Source organism: Cydia fagiglandana, chromosome 12 (assembly GCF_963556715.1).
Source record: "Cydia fagiglandana chromosome 12, ilCydFagi1.1, whole genome shotgun sequence".
Taxonomy (NCBI): domain Eukaryota; kingdom Metazoa; phylum Arthropoda; class Insecta; order Lepidoptera; family Tortricidae; genus Cydia; species Cydia fagiglandana.
The window spans coordinates 10,592,998-10,618,125 of NC_085943.1; the positions used below are offsets into that span (position 1 = coordinate 10,592,998).

General features: G+C 37.9%; 1 protein-coding gene across 2 annotated transcripts in view; it reads right to left on the minus strand.

Moving 5' to 3' along the window:
• Positions 1–25,128, minus strand: part of LOC134669553 (furin-like protease 1) — a 352,565-nt gene that overhangs the window by 248,753 nt on the left and 78,684 nt on the right. The gene's annotated exons all lie outside the window — the stretch shown is intronic.

A 25,128-nucleotide genomic window follows, 5' to 3' on the forward strand; every position in this document is an offset into this window, starting at 1 on the left:
GTGCGCGTGCTGGTTTTTAATACGGATTCAGTGATAAAAGAATAACTAATTATAATCTTTCGTTAATATGAATGTATATTTACAACATAGCACAAAGATTACCTTACAAATACGTCTTAAAAAAAATTAATTTGGCCTGTGGGAATAAATCGATTTTAGGTATTAACGATACTATTGGAAAACAAGGTTGTTGTATTGTGAACTATTTTGCGTCGGTGAACAATATTATGTGCTCTCAACTATCTCGATTCAAATATGAGACATTTTTTTCTTCTAATTGCAATGGCGGCATTAGGTGAGCAGCTTCCATTTGCAACGGGAGTTATAATAACATGATGTAGGTACTGTCGCAGGAGTATTTTATTTTACTACACGCATGACTGAGCTGCAGCGTGCGCCTGCGTGGCGTGTGCAGCACGTTGCGTGGCGTGCGCTGCGTGACGTGCGCGTCACCCGGTGTGACAGGGGTGCTGCGCACGTCACGCAGCGCACGCCAAGCAACGTGCTGCACACGCAGCCGGTGTGGCTCGGCCTTTATCGCCCACTGCACTGAGCATAGGCGCGCTTCGAGTACGCCACTTATCCCGATCCTGAGCCAATCTCGAATCAAATGTTTTTGAAGGCCTTATAACATAACTCACAGACTTTGCAAGGTCAAAGTACGGAAATGTCACCTACGCCAAACTTTTATAAAAAACAACAATGATTATGTTTGCTGTTTATTTATTTACGGGATTAATTTCAAATGTATTTTAAATAATTAATAAAAGGCACATTCATTATAGGTACACAAAACAACGCAACGCAAATGAAATAAAAAATTACTAAGGATATTATGGGAAAAATTGAAACTGCATAGGGCCAAAACAGATGTAAGTATTATTACTTATCAGTGATAAAATTGAAGTAACACATCACTTACATAACCCAGCCGATACGAATAAGTAGGTTAATGTGTAACAAGTGGTAATCATAACAATTATAATTAGTGCAAATCAAGAACGTCATTCACTAGAGAATTCTTATCAATATTAATATAATGTTTATCAGATACATGTAAATGCAAATATATTTGATATAAACATTTAAATAAGGTTTAATGATAATGATAAAGTTAAAAGAGCCAACAGGAGTGGTCATTTCTCCATACAAACATACTCCTCGTTTTCCTCCGTGGTTTTTGAAGCTAGAGCAATGATTTTTTCAACACAGATTAATATTGTCAATATCTGTGTCGGACCGTTTTGCTTTTTTTGATATTTTTGTTTTTTAAGGCGCTAGAGCCCTTCAAAAATGGCCAAAATGGCCTAATTGACTATGCCGCAATGAGAGGCGTGGCATTCAAAACTGATATCAATTAGCCAAAAAAGCAAAACGGTCCGACACAAATAATTTCATAATCATTTAGATTTCCAAATTTGGTTACGATTGGTTAAGTTTTGGAGGAGGAAACAGAGGAGTACAAAACCTCGATTTTTGAGATTTTTACGCAGGATTTTTCGCCTTGTCCTTATCGCACTACTTTTAGGTGCCGCTTCCGTTAGCGAGACGGGTATATTTACCTAAAATATTTAAAACTCAGCTCCTGTTTCGTCTTAAAGGAGGGTAAAATATTATTCTTAACCTTATATTTCATATTAATCCCTACTAATATTATAAATGTGAAAGTAACTTAGTCTGTCTGGCTGTTACCTTTTCTCGCTTAAGTCGCTGAACCGCAAATACTGTCTTGTTCTATTTTCAACATTGTTATAAATGATGTAATGAATGACGATACTTCTTGGATCAATATTTATCGTATTTTTATCGTGACGATCATAATCATTTTCGTGAAATAAATACATATCTAATTTTTTTTTCAGAATTCTAATCCAGGCTTTTTTTATTCCTGACATACTGCCTGTGATATCTGAATCCCACAACTGTATTAATTTTATTGTGAATTCAATAATTGATTATGGTCAGTGTCAATATTAAGTGAAATGACAGGTATGGCTTAAAAGCCTTAAAATATACAAATATTTACCAACACCCGTGGAAAACCCAGCCTCCGACCAATATTATCGGAAAAGAAATTCCATCTCAATAAAAGTTCGGCGTCAGACTTTGCCACTAGAAATATCCTCTTATATTTCCACCATTTACTTTGGAAACCTCACATCTCACTTAGCCATTGTATTCAAAATGGAGCCCAATTTAGTGTTAGATAAGGTTGATTTTATAATGACACAGTCATTCAAATAGGAGTTTTATTAAGTTAATATGTTATTTGTTAAAGTTCACTCGAAAGATTTGTAAGGAGTTTTTATTCATTCCGGCTTCTAAAGAATGAGGACAATGCGATGTGGATCGGATTGCTATTGTTTTCACCTTTCCTTTGATTCCGCTTTGATTCCGCGTCACTTTCAAGCTAATGTTAGAGTTGATTAGGTATCCCATTTATTTCACCCGATTTGTGATTGAAACTACGTCAAGGAATTTAATTGTATAGGGCACCGAACTAGACAATCTAGTCTGAGTAGACCTCAAAAATGAACTAACTATTTTGGCTCTGCAATCCAAAGATAATCTTGGCCTCTGAAACGAGAGCTTTGTCGATACCTGTTTGGGAGTTTTTATAAAATGCAGAAATTGGCATAAAGGACTTATGCGCAAAAAGCGTATATGGTCTCAAATACTTTTTCACTTTAAATTTTCCAAGCTTAGGAGCCTACAGATTACCGGTTTGCCGGACGATATCAGCCTGTCAATTGTTCGGAACTGTCACCTTTTTCGTTTAACTGACAGGCTGATATCGTCCGGCAAACTGGTAATCTGTGGGCCCCTTAACGCGAGGTCTACAACTCACAGAGCCACGAGTCGTAGTTATAGTAAGAGTGACATTCCATTTCCAACTGCAGCTGCAATACTGTTCATTTTACTATGGAAACGCGTCGCTGTCATTGTCAATTGCCATAGAAAATGAACAGTATTGCAGCTGCAGTTGGAAATGGAATGTCACTTTAACCCGTTATTCCGATTTTGGCTTGCGAGACTAAAAAACTCACGTAAAGCCTTTGATAAAACACATTATTTTATTCAAAAACCTGTCATACCCAGCGCTCCAATCAATTCTCTTTTCAATATAAAATCCCCGAGATAAATATATCATTGGACTCACGTGTAGGTTTTCTGAGAAGGCAAAACCCGTGTAGTTCTAGAGGTCTGTCAGTTGCAATGCTTACCTGGAAAAAAATATTTTTTAAATATTATTTCAATATTTATCCATCCATACTCTACTCGGAGAGCTAATCACCTAGCGTGGTGCGGGCATGTGATGCGGAGGGATAAAGTCATGTAACGAGAAAGGTATTACAAATGAATGTGGAAGGATCGGGAGAGGAAAACCGAGGAACGGGTGGATGTGTGATGATGAGATGACGGGCGAGAGAGAGGTATGGAAGAAAGAGACATGCTGCCCCGACCCTACATGAATGGGATATAAGGGCAAGCGACGTTTAAGCATAATATGTCTCTCGGCTTGAGATTGAGATAACTTGTTATACGATCAAGATCAGTGATCTCGTGCATTCAAAATAATGGAGTGATGAGACATAATATTTTATCTTTGCTACCGGCACATGATGACATGTTAATGACATGTGGTCATAATTACGTAACTGATAATAGAGCGAGTAGGTTTGTAAATAAAACTTTTATTTACTCTTACTTCCTTGTACCTATTACAATTTCTTGTAACGAAAATTAGCACTGTACTACTTAAAGCATACCTACTGAAAATTCCTGGCCTGGCCAATTTTATAAAAAAAAAAGTCTTCCTATATATCAGAAACCAGAAACTTTCAGTATGGCCCACGTAGTATTAAATATTTATGTTACTTAAATGTGTATCTTCATATCAAATGTGGCGTTCCACGGCAAAAGGTACCTATTGGCGGCTGGCGCTTACGTCGCATAGCGCCACAATAATATTCGAATAATAGCGTAAGCGCCAACCACCACCATAAGGTACCTTTATCCGTGGGTCGTCACAAATGTCACTACTTTCGAACGGTTCATTGTATGACGATGGAGGCGGTGCATTGTATGCCTGTATCTCTATATCGCAACAGTTTAATATATTTAATATCACTCGTACACTCGTACATTAACCTCACTTCGCCTGTCGGGTAATTAAATACTCTTCGGTGCCAGCTGAACAAAAAAGCGGGAAAACAATTCCAGCAATTACGACAATGGCGTGTTTCCATTAACAGCAAATTACAGTGTAATAAAGAACGGTGTAATTAGTCTCGTTAATGACAGCTAAATGACACTTGACATGACAAATTCGACTTGTTGTAATAATGACGACACATAGCTTACATTAGGCCGCCTTTACACCTGTAAGTTTTCCTTACGGAAGTCACTTACGTAAGCGATTTACGATAATTTTTCAAGTGTAAACAGTTATTGTAAGTGACTTATTGTAATTTCTCACAGCTTACGTAAATTGGAAAATCACAGGTCTAAACACGTTCGAGTTTGTATACGGAAGCGACTCACAGCTTATCGAACTAAATTGATAAGTTGAGAAGAGTGACCATAAGTTTCTCAGCTGATGAAATAGCCGGTCGAAAATGTGTATCATTTTTTTTATGATTGGTGCAACTTTTTCCAAAAGATATTCAAAAGTCGTAGAATTCATTCTTATAAATCAAGAAATAAATTAACAAACATAATAAAACTTACAAAAACTATAGGTAAAAAATTTGCCACAGATCGCCCTCAACGGGCAAGGTGCCCAGAAGGCTGGCCGTATTTCCCCGCTGTATAGCGATGCTAATACGCTGGGCGAAATAGTGGCCAGCCCTCTGGTCACCAGAAGCCTCTATTAAGCGCGCCGACAAGTCTTTGTACAGTCGACGCGCACTTGGCCCCCACGGCCCCAAAGTTTCGACACCAAACGCCGCAAATATGTAGCTGCTTCCCAGAGCGGCATATTTGCGGCGCTTGAGGCTTTCGGCTGAGGAAGCCGCAGCGCCAGCAGAATCCTTGGTGCTTGGAACATGGGACGGTGCCAGGGTATCAACGCAGGTAGCGTCCCAAACTAGCGGTCGACCCATGCTCCAAGGCACCAGTGTCATTCCGTCGGGCCTCTTGCCGTCATCCCTGGCCAGACCGCTGGGCTCGAGGACTGCAGGTACTTTGGCACTAACAAGAGCCCGACGGAGGACATCATTTATGCTGGCATGGCGGGGGATCCTGCCAGCGCTTCGAACACATGAGAGGCCATGGTGGCCAAGAATGTCCACCGTGGTGCCATATTGACAGCGATGTGGCTGATTGGTAAATTGAAAAATTGGTCTCGGTCTTCCAGTCTTAACTCCTTCAAAAGATTTTCAAATGCACCTCATGCCATTCTTCTTTCTAGCCATGGTTTTATCCAGCATTTTCTTTTCTTTTGCTTTCGACTATTGGATAAAATTATGTATGCAGCAGCTGCTTGATCGTGGCGACTGTGAGAAGGCATTTTATTACTGATTTGGGAAGCATAATGTAAATGGGCGTGTAATAATTTTTGCAAGTTTAAACTTACACAACTTACGTAAACATTATTTACGTAAGCGTTTATTGCAAGTGTAAATGCAACCGTAAGTAAATTATGTAAATATTACGCAAGTAACTTACAGGTGTAAAGGCGGCCTTATTCATGAAACTTTACAAGCCCCAATTAGCTATTTTCATACGTCGCAATCCAGCGGGCATTTTGGAGGCTTGCCATTTGGTAAGGTTTACAAAAAAAAAAACATCATAACTTACGAGTTTATTTACCTACCTACTTAGTATTTGTAACATACCCGTTATAAAATTTGGAAAAAAATATTAATAATATTTTCGCATAATAGGCTTTAAGTACGTTGTTATATCAAATATACTACATATTATTCCAACTTATTTTTATTTAAAATTGAATGGATATAAACAAATTGATACATAACTTTGTGAACCTTACCAATGACATGCCCGCAAAATGCCCGCTGGAGTGCGACGTATGGTTATTTCATGTTGTACCCTTTTTTGCAAAAACATACCTACGTCAAAATGACAGATTAAGACAAACGAAAAATTGCAAGGAGGCCTGGAGCGCGTTAATGAATAACCTAACTTAAATGTGTCTCTGAAATTGACGGCCCCACTATAGCACTCATGAAAGACGTACGCGGGTCATTTTCCACACAAAAGTTTTGCAAATGTATGGCGTATATGTATGCTGAATATTTTTCACGACTGCTCAGAAAAAGGAGTGTTAGTATTGTTCTATTATTAATTATTTATGTAAATAACATTACGTAACTCATATGCGCAAATTTGTTAAAAATGTTTGCGTTAAGAATGCAAAAAGAGTGCATAATCAACATAAGTAGACATGTATGACAGCAATACGTATCATGAAATAGTTTCCTAAATACTCCAAAAAGATAAAGAAGCAAGATACATACAAATGTAAGAAACGATTATTCAATTAAGGTTAGATAGGGCAAAAGAAACACTTGTTTCAAGGGATTCATACTGTTTCTCTTGCTCCGAGCAAAATAAACTATGTTTTTCTAACCCCCACATGACTTTTTTTTAATAGCCTATTTTATGTCCCACAGCTGGGCAAAGGCTCACCCTTTCTTCCGCCACTCTTCACGGTTTGGTGCAAGATCCCGCCAGTCGCTGCGAAAAGCGTCAACCTTATGGCTCCTTATGACACGATGGGCCAGCGCCGGCCACTCCAAGGGACGCATTTATGCGTTAGAGGGAGCAAGTGATATTGCTGTCTCATTCTACCGCATGGCTGCGTCCCTTGGAGTGGCCGGCGCTGGCCCATCGTGTAGAGGAGCTATTAGCCCATTACACATTAAAATCGAATAATGATAACAGAGCACTTCTACACAAAAGTACTACGTAACAGTAAGTAAGTACAAAGTCTAAGTTAGAACAAAGTTTTGACAGTTCCGAACAACTGACAGGCCGATACTGTCCGGCGGACTGTTAATCAGTGGGCCCCTTAAGCTACAAAACCATTTCACAAAACAGACCTTCTGATTAACTCCTTAATGTACCTAATGTCCTATATTTTTGTAATATTTTGTCCTATTTTGAGATTTTCCTGTCCGTTAATCTCGTCCCGGGGTTTATTTTGGTTGTAAACAAATTAAATTTGATATTCCCCCCGTGGGCTTGCTCTTCAGTTAAATGATCAGGTTTATTTTTAAACTCAAGCACCTGCACGTTCCACAAGTAGATTTCAGGCCCTCGCGTGACGAAACGGTACCAATACTACCAATAGGTACCAAGAGTGTACATCACAGTACATTTTAATATCTAGTATGATTGATATTGATTTGTTTGCACTTATCGATGTGCGCATAACGAAAAGCAAATTACTTAAAGAGTCCCCAGCAAGCTTGGCCGAATTTCACCTTCCCACACAAATGATGGAGTTTCGTTCTCATATTAAAACTACGTGTTAGATTGTAATGAAACTTTGCACATACAATGACATGAGGTATATGTAGTCCTGTAAATATGTTATGTTGAAGCCCCAGTTTATAAAACAAACGAAATATAACAAAAACAAGTTTTGTATAAACTAAACTTAAATTCGCTGTATTTAGAAGTACAGAAAGGCTTTTAAGTTTTAACCGAGCTGTTTCTCTGATACATCGCATATGTCCGCGGCTGCATTTTCTACATACAAGTATCATCAATCCTGCGGTGTCACGAGCTAATCTAATCCAATAAAATAAACACAGGTACAATAGACTGCGCTTGTTCAATTTCTTGCGAACAAACCGCATCCTGTTTGTGGCAGCGCTCAATGGAGCGGCACTTGAATGGTCTTTTTTATCTATTTATTTGTTCGTTATTATCATACATATAATCCCGCCTATTTCCCTGAGGGGTAGGCAGAGACCACGGATTTCCACTTGCTATCCTGACATACCTCTTTCGCTTCCTTCACTTTCATAACATTCCTCATACACGCTCGCCGGTTTAGGGTGCTCTTTAACTGGCCTTTCTTTAGGATTTCCCCAATCTGATCAGAGAAAGTCCGCCGAGGTCTACCCCTCCCAACTCCAACTTCCACTTCCACTTACACACTCTCTTTGTTAGCCATCTTTCACTCATTTCCACGTGTCCAAACCACAACGTGTAGTTATTATCAAACACAATATATCGCACAAAGAATGAATAGAAGAGAATAATCGCATACCTACTATTCTTTATCAACCAACAAAAACAATGGTTGGTGATTCCAAGAGGGGATTTTTTTGTTGCTCGAGTGTGCCAGATTAACATCGTATGAGTGATACTTAAGTTGATAACATGCTAATCGTGGAGTCGATCTTAACCACTTTTAGCCGTCTATATTGGTCTGTTGGTTGGTGGGCACTGGGCAGTTAAGAAAATCGATTTGGATAGTTTGGTCTACATTGATGCTATAATTATAATTTTCTTAATCTGACTTACAATGTGTTTTGATCTACGTTATACTCGATTTGATTTACATTTAATGAATACTTCACATGTTTCTTGTAGGTACTCCCACGTGATATTTAACATGGTAATCATTAGTGAAAAATTGGTTTGTGGTCATTAGCCACTACCTACCATAATACCTGACTTGACCTATTGCAACCGATTCAAAATTATTAACACCATTACCTAGCCATCATTATCATTAGTGCCTAGCCGGGAGAGATTTTAAATTTAGTCATCGCTTAGTGTGTCGAACACCTACATATTTACTAGAATCATAAAAGTAAAACATTATAAAACCTTCGCAAGCAGCGTACGTTCCATCTAAAACATTATATATTTAAAAAGGCTGTTTTAGGCATATTCGTAACGTTTTGTGATATATCTTTCGACAACGTTTTATAGTAGAATCTATCTCGTATTTAGCACATGGGGGATCAACTTTTTTGTTGTTATTCTATCCCGTCAGCCAGGCAATAATAGCAGCATAGGTATATCCGTTAAAAAGTGACGGCCACGATTATTGGGAACATCTTAGGCCCGCATTTAGTCCTAATCCTGATCAACGGCATATAATCCCAAGTATTTTTACGTAATCGTTAAAACAAAATGCCAGAGATCAAGGTACTTACGTCACGAATCCCCTTCATCATTAATAATCCCGGTGTCATTTTATACGGTTCGCAACCCGACGGAGCAGTTTTAATTGGCACGTTTCAAGTTTCGCTGATACAAGGACTTTTTACGTAAGTACCTAGCGAGGTTGTAACATCCTATTAAATATTAGGTAGGTAGGTACCTGCCTACCTACCTACCAATATACATAAACACAATATTTCACGGAAAAAAATCGAAATTTCTTTGTTTTCCATACATTTAAACGGCTGCTAACGTTACATGGTGACGTCAAGATGTACTTAATGCCATTTTGTTAGAAGCGTTTCGCCAGTAAAGTGCGGGTGCCAGACTATGACCATAATAAAAATGTCGATGGTCGGTTTTCTATTTCTTTATTGCGTGACAAAAGGCAAGACCGTGAAGCCGTGATGAGAGGTATGTTAACCGTCCATAGGACTGAAGCGTTGTCCGCCACCACATTCTTGTTTTAGCACGTAGATTTTCAAATAGAAAAAGCTTTCTCAGTTTAGTTTAGTCCGTTTGTATCAAAATGTTTCGACTGCTACCAAGATGCACTGAAAATTAATTAATTTCTCTAAGTATAGTTTGGAGACATATCTACGACTAATATGTTTCCTATGGCGTTATTCATAAACGCGTTACTAGCCTGAATTAGCTATAAATTGTTGGTCTTTATCTGTCATTTTGACTTATGTACCTATTTGTAAGAAAGGGATAAAACATATTTTCACTAAATCAGGCCCGAAAAGTTTTATAAGGGGTTAGTCTACCAACACAACAAAAGCTATCGGTTGTAACTTCTGGTACTACTTTACTTATTTGTATTCAACATCCTCTATAAACAACGTATAGGTAGGTAGTGTACAAAATAGTCAAAATACCCTACACAATTTAATATAACAAACCGATTCCATATATTATGTAGTATACGTACGTAGGTATCTAAATATAGAAGCAATATAGCAGTAAGCTAATATTTATCTTCTCCAGTACCGTCCATGAATGGACAAGTAGAATAAGTATATGTCGTATAGGTACCTATATATAGGTAATTAACAGAATAGTCTGCAGTCCGACCAGATTTATAGTACCAGCTACAATTTACCTCATCGAAAAATAGAATGAAACAAACGGATTATAAGAGCTAAAATAAACCTGTTGACGTATGTCTTGGTCGGCCAGAGTCACCAATTTTAACTAAGTACAAATTGACCGATATTCCGCAAATTCAGAACCTATAGAAATAAGCATTGGTCATTTGAAAACCGATTTTCCCAATATATCTCACGAGGTAAATATAGGGCACAAACGTTTCTCTAACAGAAGCAAGACTAATGGACATGCACACGGTTTCCGAACACGGGCTATAAACCGTCCTGTTTATTTTATTGCAGTGGGTACAGAGCGAGGGAGGGTTGGGTTCTCCAGCCAGCCATGGAAACTAGATGGGGCAAGATGGCGATTAGTGCGATGTAAAGGTTATAGACACTTTCCTGATTGAGAACAGAGATAACTCTAACAGTAGCAAGACTAATGGACATTCACACGGTTTCCGAACGATCTATGTACAAACCTTATTGCTTATTTCATTATCGTTGGTGGAAAGTTAAGACTTTTGATGCATATTTGATACGTTACTTTTGATGCAGACTAAAACGTCTGAATCATTAATCAGTATTTACCCGGTAAGCGTTTGGAACAACGTCCCTGTTCGTGGTTGCAACAAATCGTTGTTTAAACTCTTTCGAATTGTTTACGACGCTCATAAATGAGTAAATTTAACGCACCGTCTATTCTAGGCGGCTGTAAAACGGTACTTTGCCAAGGTAATCTCTACTGTAATGACATTACTTTTACTCTAATCTATTTTACAATAACAAAATAATTTCATTACTGTAATCTCTACCGTAATGAAATTATTTTGTTATTTATAATATATTGTCAAAGTTGAAACGTTTTAATTCACTGTTATTTACCTTATGTTCTTGTATTATTGTTTTTGCACAATAAGCACCTTACACTACATTGACCTAATAACACGAAATACCTAAGATACAAGTATTAAGTTTAAAGCTTATAATACAGTTTAGGTATTGATGTTAAATAATGTTAGAGCCAGTTACAATTATTGCTTACAAGATCTTTTATTTTATGTTTACTTTTCCAAACCACTATGATTGTACATTTATAATATTTAATTAACTATTTAAGCGTGTTATGATTGTTTTAGATTTTGGATATTTTTCAATGAAATAAATTTTATCTTATCTTATCTAATAAGTTTATTATCAATTGTAAAAAAATAAAAGTATTAACAAAATAATTAAACTAAACAGGGAGCTAGCTCGGCGCCGGATGGTAGGGTGCCCAGAAGGCTGGTGGCATTGCCGCGCTGAATGGCAATGCCAATTCGCTGGGCAAGGAAGTACCCAGCCCTCTGGTCACCTGTAGCATCATTAAGACGCTTCGCCAGCTCCCTAAATATTTGGTGTGCCCCGGGTCCCCAAGGCCCGAGGGTTTCCACCCCAAACGGCTCAAACATGCAACCAGAATCAATGGCTGCATATTTGCGCCGTTTGAGGTGCTTACAATCTTATCTTATCTTATCTTATTATGAAAGCTGGAAGTTTAACACTAAACTGGTGAGTAACGTAGGTGCCATTAGAATTTGCCAAGCCTTCGAAGAAGGTGATTTTACCTGTCTATTACCTATTGTTCCGACGCCAACGCGAGAAATGGCGACGCCCTAGCTGTGACCGTTACTTTATTCGTACAAATCTTTATTTTAACAAATATGTCTACGAAGTAATGCAAAGTTGCTCCCCTAAAAAATAGCGACAAATAATCAAAGATATTCTGTACAGTCACCTGCAATAATATGTTACTCTTCGAAGGCCGCAAAAATAATTGACACGCTCTTATGGCTCTACCAATAAGATCGTGTCAGATATTTTTGCGGCCTTCATTGTGTAACATTAACATATTATTGCAGGTGACTGTACATTAGTTGCGAAAAACTTATTTGATATACGTGCTTTGTTTTTAATTTACATATCGCCTTATACCAAGCTATTTTCTTTTACGTGACCAAACTTTTAAGTTCAGACTTCATCTGTAGACGACCTAACAGCATAGCCTCCCGCGCGCGCGCCCTTCCCCCGCCTCCTCCAAATCACGTCATCGTGTTTACGCGGATGTCGTCGCCGGTCCGAAAGTCGCATCGAACCGGGTTAGTGTACCTGTAAAGGGTACTGAAGATCGAGCGGCTCCCAAGGAGAAGCTCCCTGTTGCCAGTGTGGATGAGGAGGATTTCACACTGGTATCGAGAAAGAAGAAGGCGCGCACGGCGCCTCGTAAGACTCAGTGTGGTACCGCCGAACCGGCTAATTCTGGCTTGCGGATTGCTACACCGAGTAAGGCGCTGTACGTATCGCGCCTGCATTATACCGCCACGGCTGCTGAAGTGGTGGAATATGTACACCAGAAGACCGGCTACACGCTGAGGGTGTTCCAGCTTCGATCGCGCCACTACGTGCACTTCAACTCTTTTGTGGTGCGCGTGCCGCGACCGCTGCAGGAGACCATCGAGTGCGCCGACTTCTGGCCGAAAGGTGTCGTGTTTCGGAGGTTCCGGGGCAAACTGCCGAACCCGACACAAGAGCAGCCGATGCAACGGAGCCACGCCGTTTTATCGTCTAAATAGTGTTTAGTTTTAAGTTTATAAAATACATATGTATGTTAGTCTGTAAGGTATTTGTAATATGGGCCTTGTTGCCTGAATTAAATTTCTAAATAAAATAAAATAAATAGCGAGTAAGTACAGTCAACATTAATAGTAGCGGATGAAACTACGCGGCAAAAGTACCAGCGGTCCTTGAATAGTTTTTCCAATATATATATAATATTTCTTCATTTCTTGTTCAACCTATCTGAAATAGTCTAATTGTTCTACATATAGAGACATACTTATCTCTTCTTGTTAAGTAATTAGAAGCTGACTGTACATGGCACATGTAATATTTTAACTCATGAATCGAAGCAGATTATCGTCATATGATTGAACAATATTTTAATGCGTGATTACTGATTGGTTATACATATTTGCACTTTAAGTTATATATAACAGATAAATACTTTAACGGCTCGATTCTGAAAATGAATTAGATCTCTACTAGACCTCAACAAGTTACGATATGGATAATTTAAAGATATTTGTAAGATAGATATAGGTTTCCCGAATACGCGTGTAAGTTATATATACAGAGATTACCGTAACTCGAGAGGAAATACCTAAGTAACTATATTATATAATATTTTAAACTTTCGCGTTTTGAATACATATTAACTCACATTATAAACGGGTCTAACGCGAATTATATTCAATTACCTTTATTTACCGACGTTTCGACACAGGTTTCACTGGTCGTGGTCGCGGCTGACTGATTGTCCCAGCAAAATGTCAAAACAGAGATTTGTGCATCTACCCGACGAAAAGTGTATGGAAAAGTTTGGGGTAGACATCACATTTTCAAACCACCCACCACACATAATGTTAATTATTGTCAATAGTCCGACACGCAACACTCACAATATCCACGCACCCGTCACGCAAACGTCGGTAAATAAAGGTAATTGAATATAATTCGCGTTAGACCCGTTTATAATGTGAGTTAATAACTATATTATATTGAAAACTAAATACACTTACGATCGAAACGTGAAGGGCGGTAATCGTCCAACCCTTTATGACCCTTTGTATAAGCACTATAAACAATGTATTAAATAATATACTTACTAGCTTGTTACCTTCCATTGTTGCCAGTTCTAGAGCAATATTATGCCCTTAAATCTAGACTTAGAGGGAGTGTGAACGAGCAATCTCGTCCTTTCCGACCGGCGGCACCATTCGGCCGTCTAATCTACATATTAAGATACATTTCGACCTGATTACATTACGGACCATTGTTGCGGTAGTATCTAAATTGACTAGCTTTATGTAAATACAGATGAGCGATCGCTACAGATTTATAAAACCACAGCATCATAAGCAAAGTTTTGCCTACTTAGCTTATTTCGCAGCCGTAGGGGTTTTCCCTACCCTTTTAAGCATTTAACCGTTATAGGATCGTAGAGCGACCTATTTTTTGCGCGCATCCAATTTGCAAGGGTTTTTTTGTTTTGCTTTCGAGACAAAGAGACGGAAGCCGCAATTTGAAAACTCATCAATATGTTGTCACTTGTGGGTTTCCAATTTGGGTCGAATGGAACCACCGGGGCGAATGGAACAAACGTGAAGTTACGAAGAACAGGTGTTCGTGTGAGTTATTGCTTCGATATGTATGAGTTAGGAGCGCTAGTTTTCCCTATCGGCTTTCGGAGCTCGTTTTGAGTTTCGCAATTTTTTACATCGCTTAATTTATCGAGTGCTATGAATTTTGCACGTTTCGAATTGGATTCGAGATGATTTATGCGGATATTGGAAATTGTAAATTTTAGCTTATGATTATTTTGGATGAGGTTTGGATTTCATTTTACTGTGTAAATTTACATACCTACCTATATTACAGGATCACAAGTACTATATGTACCTACATAATACCTACATTACAATAGAGCATTATACCAAATATTAATATTAATGTAGTCAATGCAGAGAATAATGTATGTATGTATAATAGATCACGGTATTGTTTTAGTGTTTCAAACTATTATTATTAATATGTATGTACATTGGCTTGTTTAAAATAAATATCAGATTAATATACCGGGTCAAGCAGATCTTGTCAGTAGAAAAAGGCGGCAAATTTAAAAAATGTAGGCGCGAAAGGATATCATCCCATAGAAAATATGAATTTCGCGCCTTTTTCTACTGACAAGATTTGCTTGACCATCTATAGATACCTATCTAAATTAAAAACTTCATATTATTTGGGCTAACAAATGCCGCAATTCAGAAAAAAACGTAGAACGCTATTACGTGCGCTGCTTAATTCGGTGTTTAATTTCCTTTTTACACTTCTTGCCCCCCTATCCCTTAACCCTTACCCATTATCCCTTAACGGGATAAGTTCGCCTTTGTACACATTTATTGTATTCTCTCTGTGTTATGTACTTGTTTTGTGCAATAAAGTGTTTACTACTACTACTACTACTACTTGCCGTTTTACCCCTCACCCCCTTCTTCCATCAAGGAAAAATATGTACTTACTCGTATTATTTAAAAAAACTGGTCAAGTGCGAGTTCGGACTCGCGTTTCAAGGGTTCCGTACATCACACAATTTTCAAAAAAATTTTTTTGTAAGTACATGAAACGTGACGTGAGTGAAAGGTCTTGAAAAACCCGAATGGGTCAGTCACAAACCAGATGTAACCTAAGAAGCTACTTTGCAGCTATGCAAAGTAGCTTCTTAGGTAGATAGGAAGATTAAATACCGAACAGTAGTATAAGTGTCCAAATGCGAAGACTGAAGACCGAGCTCCGCGTAGGGCTGATAGCTCGGAGCGTCCGACGGGTTCGCGCTTCCTACAACTTCCGCAAGTGTTTTAAAAGCGAAGGCCGAAGAGAGATAATACCTACAGTGGCCAAAAAATAAGTGCATTCCCGTAGCCGGGGAGGTTTTCGGATTATACTGAGCTTTACAACTTTTATTATGGGACCAACCCCGAAATCGCGAAAAAAAAATGTATCCTCCCATAGAAAATGGACCAGCCAAAATGTATGAAACAGCCAAATTTTTCCTCGCAATTTCGGGGTTGCACGTTGGCAACGGGAATACACATAGTTAATTTTTTAGCCACCCTGTATAGTGCTTTTTAAAACACGTAACAATAGTAACCTAATCAATCAGTACTACAAGTACCAATGCGCCGGCTGTGTGCCAGATAGAGCCTAATCGCATTTTTTGTCGTCATTCCGACTCACGCTTGAAGCTAAAGGCACGCCTCTTCGGGACGCTTTGGGCCTTCGGCCTTATGCGGATATCGGCCTAGGGCCTTCGCAATAGCTGTCTACATCCCGTTTCACTTAAACCATTGCGGCTGTGTCCCTAAAAATCCAAAAAAGCATTTTTGTTCTTAAATCCGACTCACGCTTGACTGTAGATTTCTCATAGGTTTTCCTGTCATCTTTAGGTAAAGGACTATTTTGTGTATTTTTTTCAGAATTTTAGACCCTGTAGTTTCGGAAATAGAGGGGGGGGGAATGGTCATTATTTGTCTATTTTCTTGAATAACTTCTAAACTTTATATCGTAAATTTATAAAAAATATATATTTGAAATTCCCACAATGAGCTCTTTCATTTGATATGTAACACGATATAGTTTGCAAAACTTTGTTTTTAAATTTTATCTTTTACCCCCCAAAAGTAGCCCTTATGTTTAAAATTCATTTGTTGACGTTACATATCCGTCTTTGGGTCACAAACTTACATATCTGTACCAAATTTCAGCTTAATTGGCCCAGTAGTTTCGGAGCAAATTAGCTGTGACAGACGAACGGACAGACAGACGCACGAGTGATCCTATAAGGGTTCCGTTTTTTCCTTTTGAGGTACGGAACCCTAATAATATTGTACTTGGGCGAAGTTGGACACAGACGCGCGACGGCGGAGGATTCCCTGCGCTGCGGTAGATACTGTTGCCAACCATGTACGGAAATGATGGTTCTTGTTTACGTGACAGCGTGATAAAACGGTGTCCGTTACTTTCTACCCTACGGTGTTAAAAAGTGACAGTCATTTTATCACGTGGATAAAGCCACCCATAATATGCCGGCAGATTTCCAATCAATCGCCACATTGATAAAGAGATTCAGAAATGAGTGATTCATCCTACATTAGTATAATATGTATGCATAGTTCATAATATGTATGCTAGTTTTAAGGTATTTATCTATGGGCCAATAGTTGCCTGAAAATAAATGTTTTCATTTCATTTCATTTAATTTCATTAGTATGGGACTGCCAATGTGTTGTGACCATGAGGCCTATTACATCCCTCAATAAAAGTAATTTATCTATCTGTTTAAGCCATGGATTATTACCTACTTACCATTATAATATATTTACCATCGAAGCCAGGTTTAAGCCGATTAATTTAATAGTATTAATACGTATATAACGTGAACCTGACGCCGCGGTGTTGTCACGCCTCGACGTTTATAAATATTTTTCTCGACATTGATTTATGGACTAGAAAGAAAGTTGATATCGGGTAAGAATCCGACCTTGGTGTGTTATGTATAGTAAAAAGGGCAAAAATATCGATAACCACCACGACCTTTATGTAAGGTATAGGTAAGGTTATTTTAGGGTTCCGTACCCAAAGGGTAAAACGTCCGTCCGTCCGTCCGTCCGCCCGTCCGTCTGTCACCAGGCTGTATCTCACGAACCGTGATAGCTAGACAGTTGAAATTTTCACAGATGATGGATTTCTGTTGCCGCTATAACAACAAATACTAAAAACAGAATAAAATAAAGATTTAAATGGGGCTCCCATACAACAAATGTGATTTTTGACCAAAGTTAAGCAACGTCGGGAGGGGTCAGTACTTGGATGGGTGACCGTTTTTTTTTTTGCTTTTTTTTTTGTTTTTTTTTTGCATTATGGTACGGAACCCTTCGTGCGCGAGTCCGACTCGCATTTGCCCGGTTTTTTTATTTTATTCATCGTCCAATTTAGCTACCTACATATCGCCGACGCTTGAAATATCTAAGATGAAACCAAAATGGATCTGCGTACCTATGTGTGTAATGTGTGTGTTTTGTATAGGTATGCCTTTCGTAACAGTAATTAAACCTAGAATTATTTCTAGATGGGCAAATTTACTCTTCAGGGCAAGCATGGACGAGTCCGCAGAATATTAAGTATTTTCGTAGTTAAATAATTGTACAATGAAGTCTGTACGAAAACAAAATAATACCATATTAAGAGTCCCTCATTAATATGCGTAGGCACGACATTCGCAATGCCGCATAAATAGGAAATGTCTCTTTCAGGCTGGAATGGAAAGGGAAAGCACCTGGCGGATTTTGACCTACATTTGTTGAATAAAATGTAATGGTGTGAAATGATGTTTCTGTCACGTTTCTGCGAGGTTTGAAACAAAAATGTGTTATAGGTATGATCTACAAATAAATATCACATTAAATATTGCTTAGCTTAGACCAGTGTTTCTTAACCTGTGGTCCGCGGACCCCTGGAGGTCCGCCGCAGTCTCAGCTATTCTCACCGGTCTGAAATGTATTACTGATTTTTTTAAAGAGGGACTGGACTGGACTTGTGCTTGATTTCCTAGGGGTCCGTGAATGGAAAAAGGTTAAGAACCGCTGGCTTAGACCAATGATATAGTGAAGAGAGAGCTTAGTTACCTACCCACGCCCAATTTGAATGTTTTTTGACGTGATAACGTCTTATAAATCGATGAACACTGCCACGTTGTGACAGATCTCCATGGTAACGTTACAGCCACGTTTTCTTATGACGTTATCACGCAAAATTATCCGTAAGCCGACTTTACAGACAACCATATTTTTGCACTAGGTACCGTAAAATGTGCCTACTATAAAAAAAAAACTTTATCTCGCTAACTACCACCCAATCACACACAAAAAATTACACGCGACTATCAAAAAAAGTTTCGAGTTCCTCAAAGTTTTTTTACCGATTATCAACTACAACAACTAAACTATAAGGGGTGTTACGTATCACTAATCTTTCAATTTTCAACAGATATAACAAGGTGTGACCGAAACTGACACCTCTAAATCCGGATTTAGTCGCTGTAGAAACAAAATATTGACACCTCTCCGCCACAAAGGATACAATAGCAGCGACTTTGACGTCGGTCGCTGACAAGCACTTATTCCGACAATGGGAGCAGCAATCATAAAATTACTGGATCGTAAAAAGGACGATCAAAGAACGGCTAAGGTGGCTCGGCGTTGTAGATCACCGCACCCTCGACACCAAATTGTAAACGCTTCATGCACAATAAAATATTATTAGGAAACAATTACCACCCTAAAATGTAATCTTTTTGTTTTTTACTTAAGCAGGATTTTTAGGACTAAGAATGTGGAAGTGAGGGTTGTATTGAGGTTTTTTTTTTTTTATGAATGGGCTTACTCATGGCCACAGACTAGCCGAGGCGTAGACGTGGCCTACGATGGAGCGAGCTCGCCCAGAAGGTGCCTGTTCACTCTTGATTTGAAGGTTGCCGGGTTATAAGAACACGGAAATATAGACGCCGGCAAGGAATTCCATTCCTTGGCAGTGCGCATAAGGAAAGTAGAAGCAAAGCGCTTCGTGCGAATTGGTGGAATATCTACCAAGTAAGGATGGAAACCGGCCGTGCGTCTAAAAGTCCGATGGTAGAATGGGGACGGTGGAATAAGCAATTTCTTGCAATCTAGTCCGTTAAAGGGTTAAGCAATCACAATTGTTTATATGTATTGATAAATTAAAATGGGTACAAAGTTTTGATATGTTTTAATATTAAAGACTTAGGGTTTCAGTGTTGGCAGAGTTATTGTTCATGGGAAACATTTGACCTTTGTTTTACTTGTACGGTTTAAAATAACAATATTTAAACAACTTTTGTGGTTTCGCACCTAATTATATTCTTCTAAGTTTTTTTGTTAACAGTTGGTATGGCCTTACTCTGTTTTTTTGCATCGTTTGTTTTTTTTTGCTCACTACTCGTATTTGGCGTTATCGGACTTAACAACGGCGTATAGGTCAAGCAGCTGATATGTCCGATATTTCGTTCAAGTAATATGTTCGACGCACCGCCACAGATACTCTATCTAGTGTATAGAGATCTGTGTCAGGGGCTTACGATACAAAAAGAGTAAAAACGCGGGGCAAAAGGAAACATCCCGTAATGACGTCATCCATCATCGAAATACGCGATAAAAACGACATTCTAATTTTGATTCAGGATTTGTTTTATTACGGTATGAATTTCAATTTAAAAAGGAAATGGTAACCTAAATAATGTTTTTGTTTGCTTTGCTTATTGTCATGATTCCTTGGGCATTGGGCATATGCCAGGTTTACACGAGCTTAGTTGGGTCATTAGTTCTAATGATTAAGTTACTTGCCCGCAAAGTTGCGAGTGGCAATAGGGGCATTTCACGCCAAGCGGGCAGCGAAAAAAGTGTCAGGTCTTAGAATTTGCTGAAATTTGGAATAATTATACTACTCGATATTCTAAAAATACGCATTCTTTTAATTTTTTTTCATTTGGCACCGTTTCCGGTTTGGAAGCATTTAAAAAATGGACGAAAATTGAGGAGAGCATTTTACAAAAGCTGATGCAGCTATTATTTAATAAACTGAAAAATAAGTTTAATATTGGTTTGTATACAATTTTAATTGCTTTATCTTGCAGTTATAACAATTTTGATATTTTTTAATTTTTTCATACAAAAAACCGGAAATGAAAATTTCAAGTCAAATTTATATAAAGTTCGGTATTTTTGAAAAATTTTATTTTTGCCTCAAAATGTAGCTTATAGTCCATCAAAAATACATGGAAAGTTTGAGAATGGGATCTGCATTAGTTTCGGAGATACATGAACTAAAGTGCAAACGTGCCGGTCTGAGCGTCGTACTGGCGATTCCTTAGTTACCCAGTCAAATAAAGGTTTTGACCCTGGAATGACAAATAATAAGCTGGAAACTCGTATAACCACACCTTCGTTTCGGCGGTCTTTAAATTACGATAAAAGTCATAGAAAACCTCGTGTTCGCGCCGGAGTTTATTCAAGGTCAAAGGTCACAAAAATTGCTTTATCACGAATATCAAGGTTTCTATAGCTCCAATTATGTTTTTATATAAATGAAGATTGTAGAGCATACAATTTGTGACAAGTCATATTTCGGGCATTTTTTCAGATCCTCAACCGTTTTGTAGGAATTGTCGGATATAGACGGCATAGAACGCGTAGCGGTCAGCCATACGCTCCGTAATGCAAGTTTACCGTGAATTCCGGTGAATAATAACTTCTATGAAGTTATTTATTTCATAAGATGCTATTTACGGATTATACGCTGATTTTAGAACGAAAGTTGTCTCTTCTGTGGACAATAGTTAACAGCTTTTGTGCATTTATGCATTCATTTTATGAAATAGGCTAATATGTAAAAGAAGTACCCCTTCATTATTAGGATTAATTAGAAAATTAGGGTTTGTTGCCTCTAGTGTCCACAGAAAAGAGGTAAAGTTGAAGTACAAATAATACAAGTAAACATTTCCACAATATTTTATTTAACTGGCGATGGAAATATGTATCTTTTCGATCTGTCTCCAACATTTGCAAACGTTGACTATTTGTTGGTTTTACATTGAGTTAAAATTTGGCATATTTATGAAAAACCAATGACAATGCAATATTTTAATGACATTACTACATAAGTTAAAATAAAGTCGCTTCCCGTTGTTTGTCCCTGTGTATTTTAAATAGACAGAGTGATTCAAGAGGACGGTTTATGTATAATTTTATTAACCCGTGCGAAGCTGGTCGTTTTTAATGTATAAATAAGAATATATAATGACATCAGCCCATCATCATGGCCATAAAATATATTCGCAGAATTGAGCAGATAACTGAAAAAAAGTACAGTCCACGATAAAAGCTTCATCAAAATCAAATCAAATCACACAAGCTGTTAACTTTGTCCACAGGAGAGACAACTTTTGTTCTAAAATCAGCGTATGATCCGTAAATAGCATCTTATGAAATAAATAACTTTATAGAAGTTATTATTAACCGGAATTCACGGTGAACTTGCATTACGGAGCATATGGCTGACCGCTACGCGTTTTGCGCCGTCTATATCCGAATTATCCGACAATTCCTACAAAACGGTTGAGGATCGGGAAAAATGCCCTGAACATGATTTGTCTCAAATTGTATGCTCTACAATCTTCATTTATATAAAAACATAATTGGAGCTATAGAAACCTTGATATTCGTGATAAAGCAATTTTTGTGACCTTTGACCTTGAATAAACTCCGGCGCGAACACGAGGTTTTCTATGACTTTTATCGTAATTTAAAGACCGCCGAAACGAAGGTGTGGTTATACGAGTTTCCAGCTTATATTTGTCATTCCAGGGTCAAAACCTTTATTTGACTGGGTAACTAAGGAATCGCCAGTACGACGCTCAGACCGGCACGTTTGCACTTTAGTTCATGTATCTCCGAAACTAATGCAGATCCCACTCTCAAACTTTCCATGTATTTTTGATGGACTATAAGCTACATTTTGAGGCAAAAATAAAATTTTTCAAAAATACCGAACTTTATATAAATTTGACTTGAAATTTTCATTTCCGGTTTTTTGTATGAAAAAATTAAAAAATATCAAAATTGTTATAACTGCAAGATAAAGCAATTAAAATTGTATACAAACCAATATTAAACTTATTTTTCAGTTTATTAAATAATAGCTGCATCAGCTTTTGTAAAATGCTCTCCTCAATTTTCGTCCATTTTTTAAATGCTTCCAAACCGGAAACGGTGCCAAATAAAAAAAAAATAAAAGAATGCGTATTTTTAGAATATCGAGTACTATAATTATTCCAAATTTCAGCAAATTCTATGACCTGACACTTTTTTCGCTGCCCGCTTGGCGTGAAATGCCCCAATAACCAAGTTATAATTAGATAACGTCATTAGTGCCTACGGGGTACAATGTGACAAGGAAGTTACAACGAATAAACACACACAGCTGCAATTAAAGTGACTAGTAGGTACGGTTTAGGGCCATGTCTACAGATTCCCAATTCTACAGATTCTCTAATCTACGGATTCCCAATTTAACAGATAACCAATTATACAGATTCCCAACAATGTAGAATTGGGAATCTGTAGAGTTGTGAATATGTAGAATTAAGATTCTGTAAAATTCAAATCATGTAGAATTGGGAATCTGTAAAATTTAAAATCTGTAGAGTTAGAAATCTGTAATAGAAATCTGTAGAACGGGGGCCTAAACCGTAGTTACTGATAAACATTCATCACTAAATTCATGTACACCTAGCAAGACCCAAAGAAAACCTGAAAACGCCTTTGTTAAGGACTACAATTACGTACAACCTAAAACATCAACAGCAGCCTCCTTAATTATTTTAAAGCCTGCCGACGCCGGAACAAAAGTACGGAAAAACAAGAATAATTCCAATGAGAGTGGATGGAAGTAAAATTTCATTTACAAATGTATTAATATGCAAATTAAATAAAATGAGTAAAATACTCTCACGCGACCTAGATGGGTATCCAACCAACCTTACTTTAATTGTTTTGATTTACAATAGCTCTGCTATGGTACATATGTGACGTTCCACGGCAAAAGGTACCTTATGGCGGCTGGCGCTTACGTTGCATCCTCCTCCTTAAGTCGTTCCCTCACTGCTGAGGATCGTGGCTTCGACGGAAACGTTGCAATAGGCTTCTCCATTTACGTTGCATAGCGCCGCAATAATATTTGAGCGGCGTTAATAATAGCGTAAGCGCCAACCGCTATACGGTACCTTCTTCCGGACGTCACATATATGTATATTAATATTTTATTAGTTAAGTACAGTAAGCTGGAACACGCTCATACAAATAGTTGGAGACTTAAATCTAGATTTATTTATTTAATATATATTAGAACATTAGTTACAAATTCAATCCGATGATTCACAGAACAAATAATAATGTATGTGATGATTAAATTCTGCGCTACGTATGTGCATCGAATATAATAATAATATAACAATAGACATTAATGAGATTATTACGAGTACGACCTAATAAATGATAGAACCGTGGCGAGCGTTCATGTAGGAAAGTATACGTAATATCATATAATAAATAGATACTTAGAATAAGATAGTAAATATATAGGTTACACGTATTATTCTAATATTTATTCACTGTGCTAGTACAATATCAGCTTGTCCTAAAAATTTACAATCGGCAGTGAATAATTTACTTTGCCACTACATAATTTCGTCTGAGTTGTAATGTGTTTATCTTATTGGCTAAAGCAAGAATGTGATACAATTTACACAGTAATACCCCACATTGTTACTGTCCGTCTGTTCCCATTGCCTGTAAATGAGTCGCGTTTTTCGTCGCCAGTGTAGCGAGAACTTATGATCCGTCAAAACTTACCAAGTGTTCTTAAGTTCTTATACTGGTTCGTGTGCAAATTCGACTCACCCATGCTCGGTAAGCGAATTGAATCCTACTGCTCTTTTGAACTTTTATCGATATAACCGTAAAAGGCAATAAACCGATATCTCCAATACTTTAACGGTTATGCCTTATTCATTTATTTAGGTGTTCACTTAGTTTTCAGGTAACGACAAAGTAAAGTATGACTCAACTCAAGTTACACAATATAGCGGCAGACGCTAAGGTAGGTAGATTTACTGTCTCTGTGCGTGGGACCAGTGTTTGATTTGATTCCTATATTTAATTCGATAATCTTCAACAATTACATTAAAGTTTTTGTATACTGATACTGATATCCAGAAAAAACGCAGAGGTTGGTTCTGATTCAAAATTTGTTATGATTTTCTCGACTTTGACGATCGTCTTGGTGATGTGTGCGCGATCTCAACACCGCTGTCACCAGGTACTCAGTAATTTAATTTATGATCAAGCAGAAACGTCTGCGACACATATTGTGGAAAATTCGCTGGATATGGATGAGGTCTTTGTGGCTCAGTTGGCAGAGCGGCTGGAGTATCGATCCAGAGGCCGTGAGTTCAAGTCTCATTCAAGCAGTTAAGTAATTATCCCACTTTTAAATGTATTCTTGGAACTTTTTTTAAAAATCAATTTTGGTGATTGGCACACATCTTACGCACGACTTTCACTTCATTTTACATGCAGCTATCAGCGCGAGAGATCCTCAAGGTCGAATCAAAATAAGGTCAAAACGTTAAATCTGTGACTAACGAAATTACTATATCTTT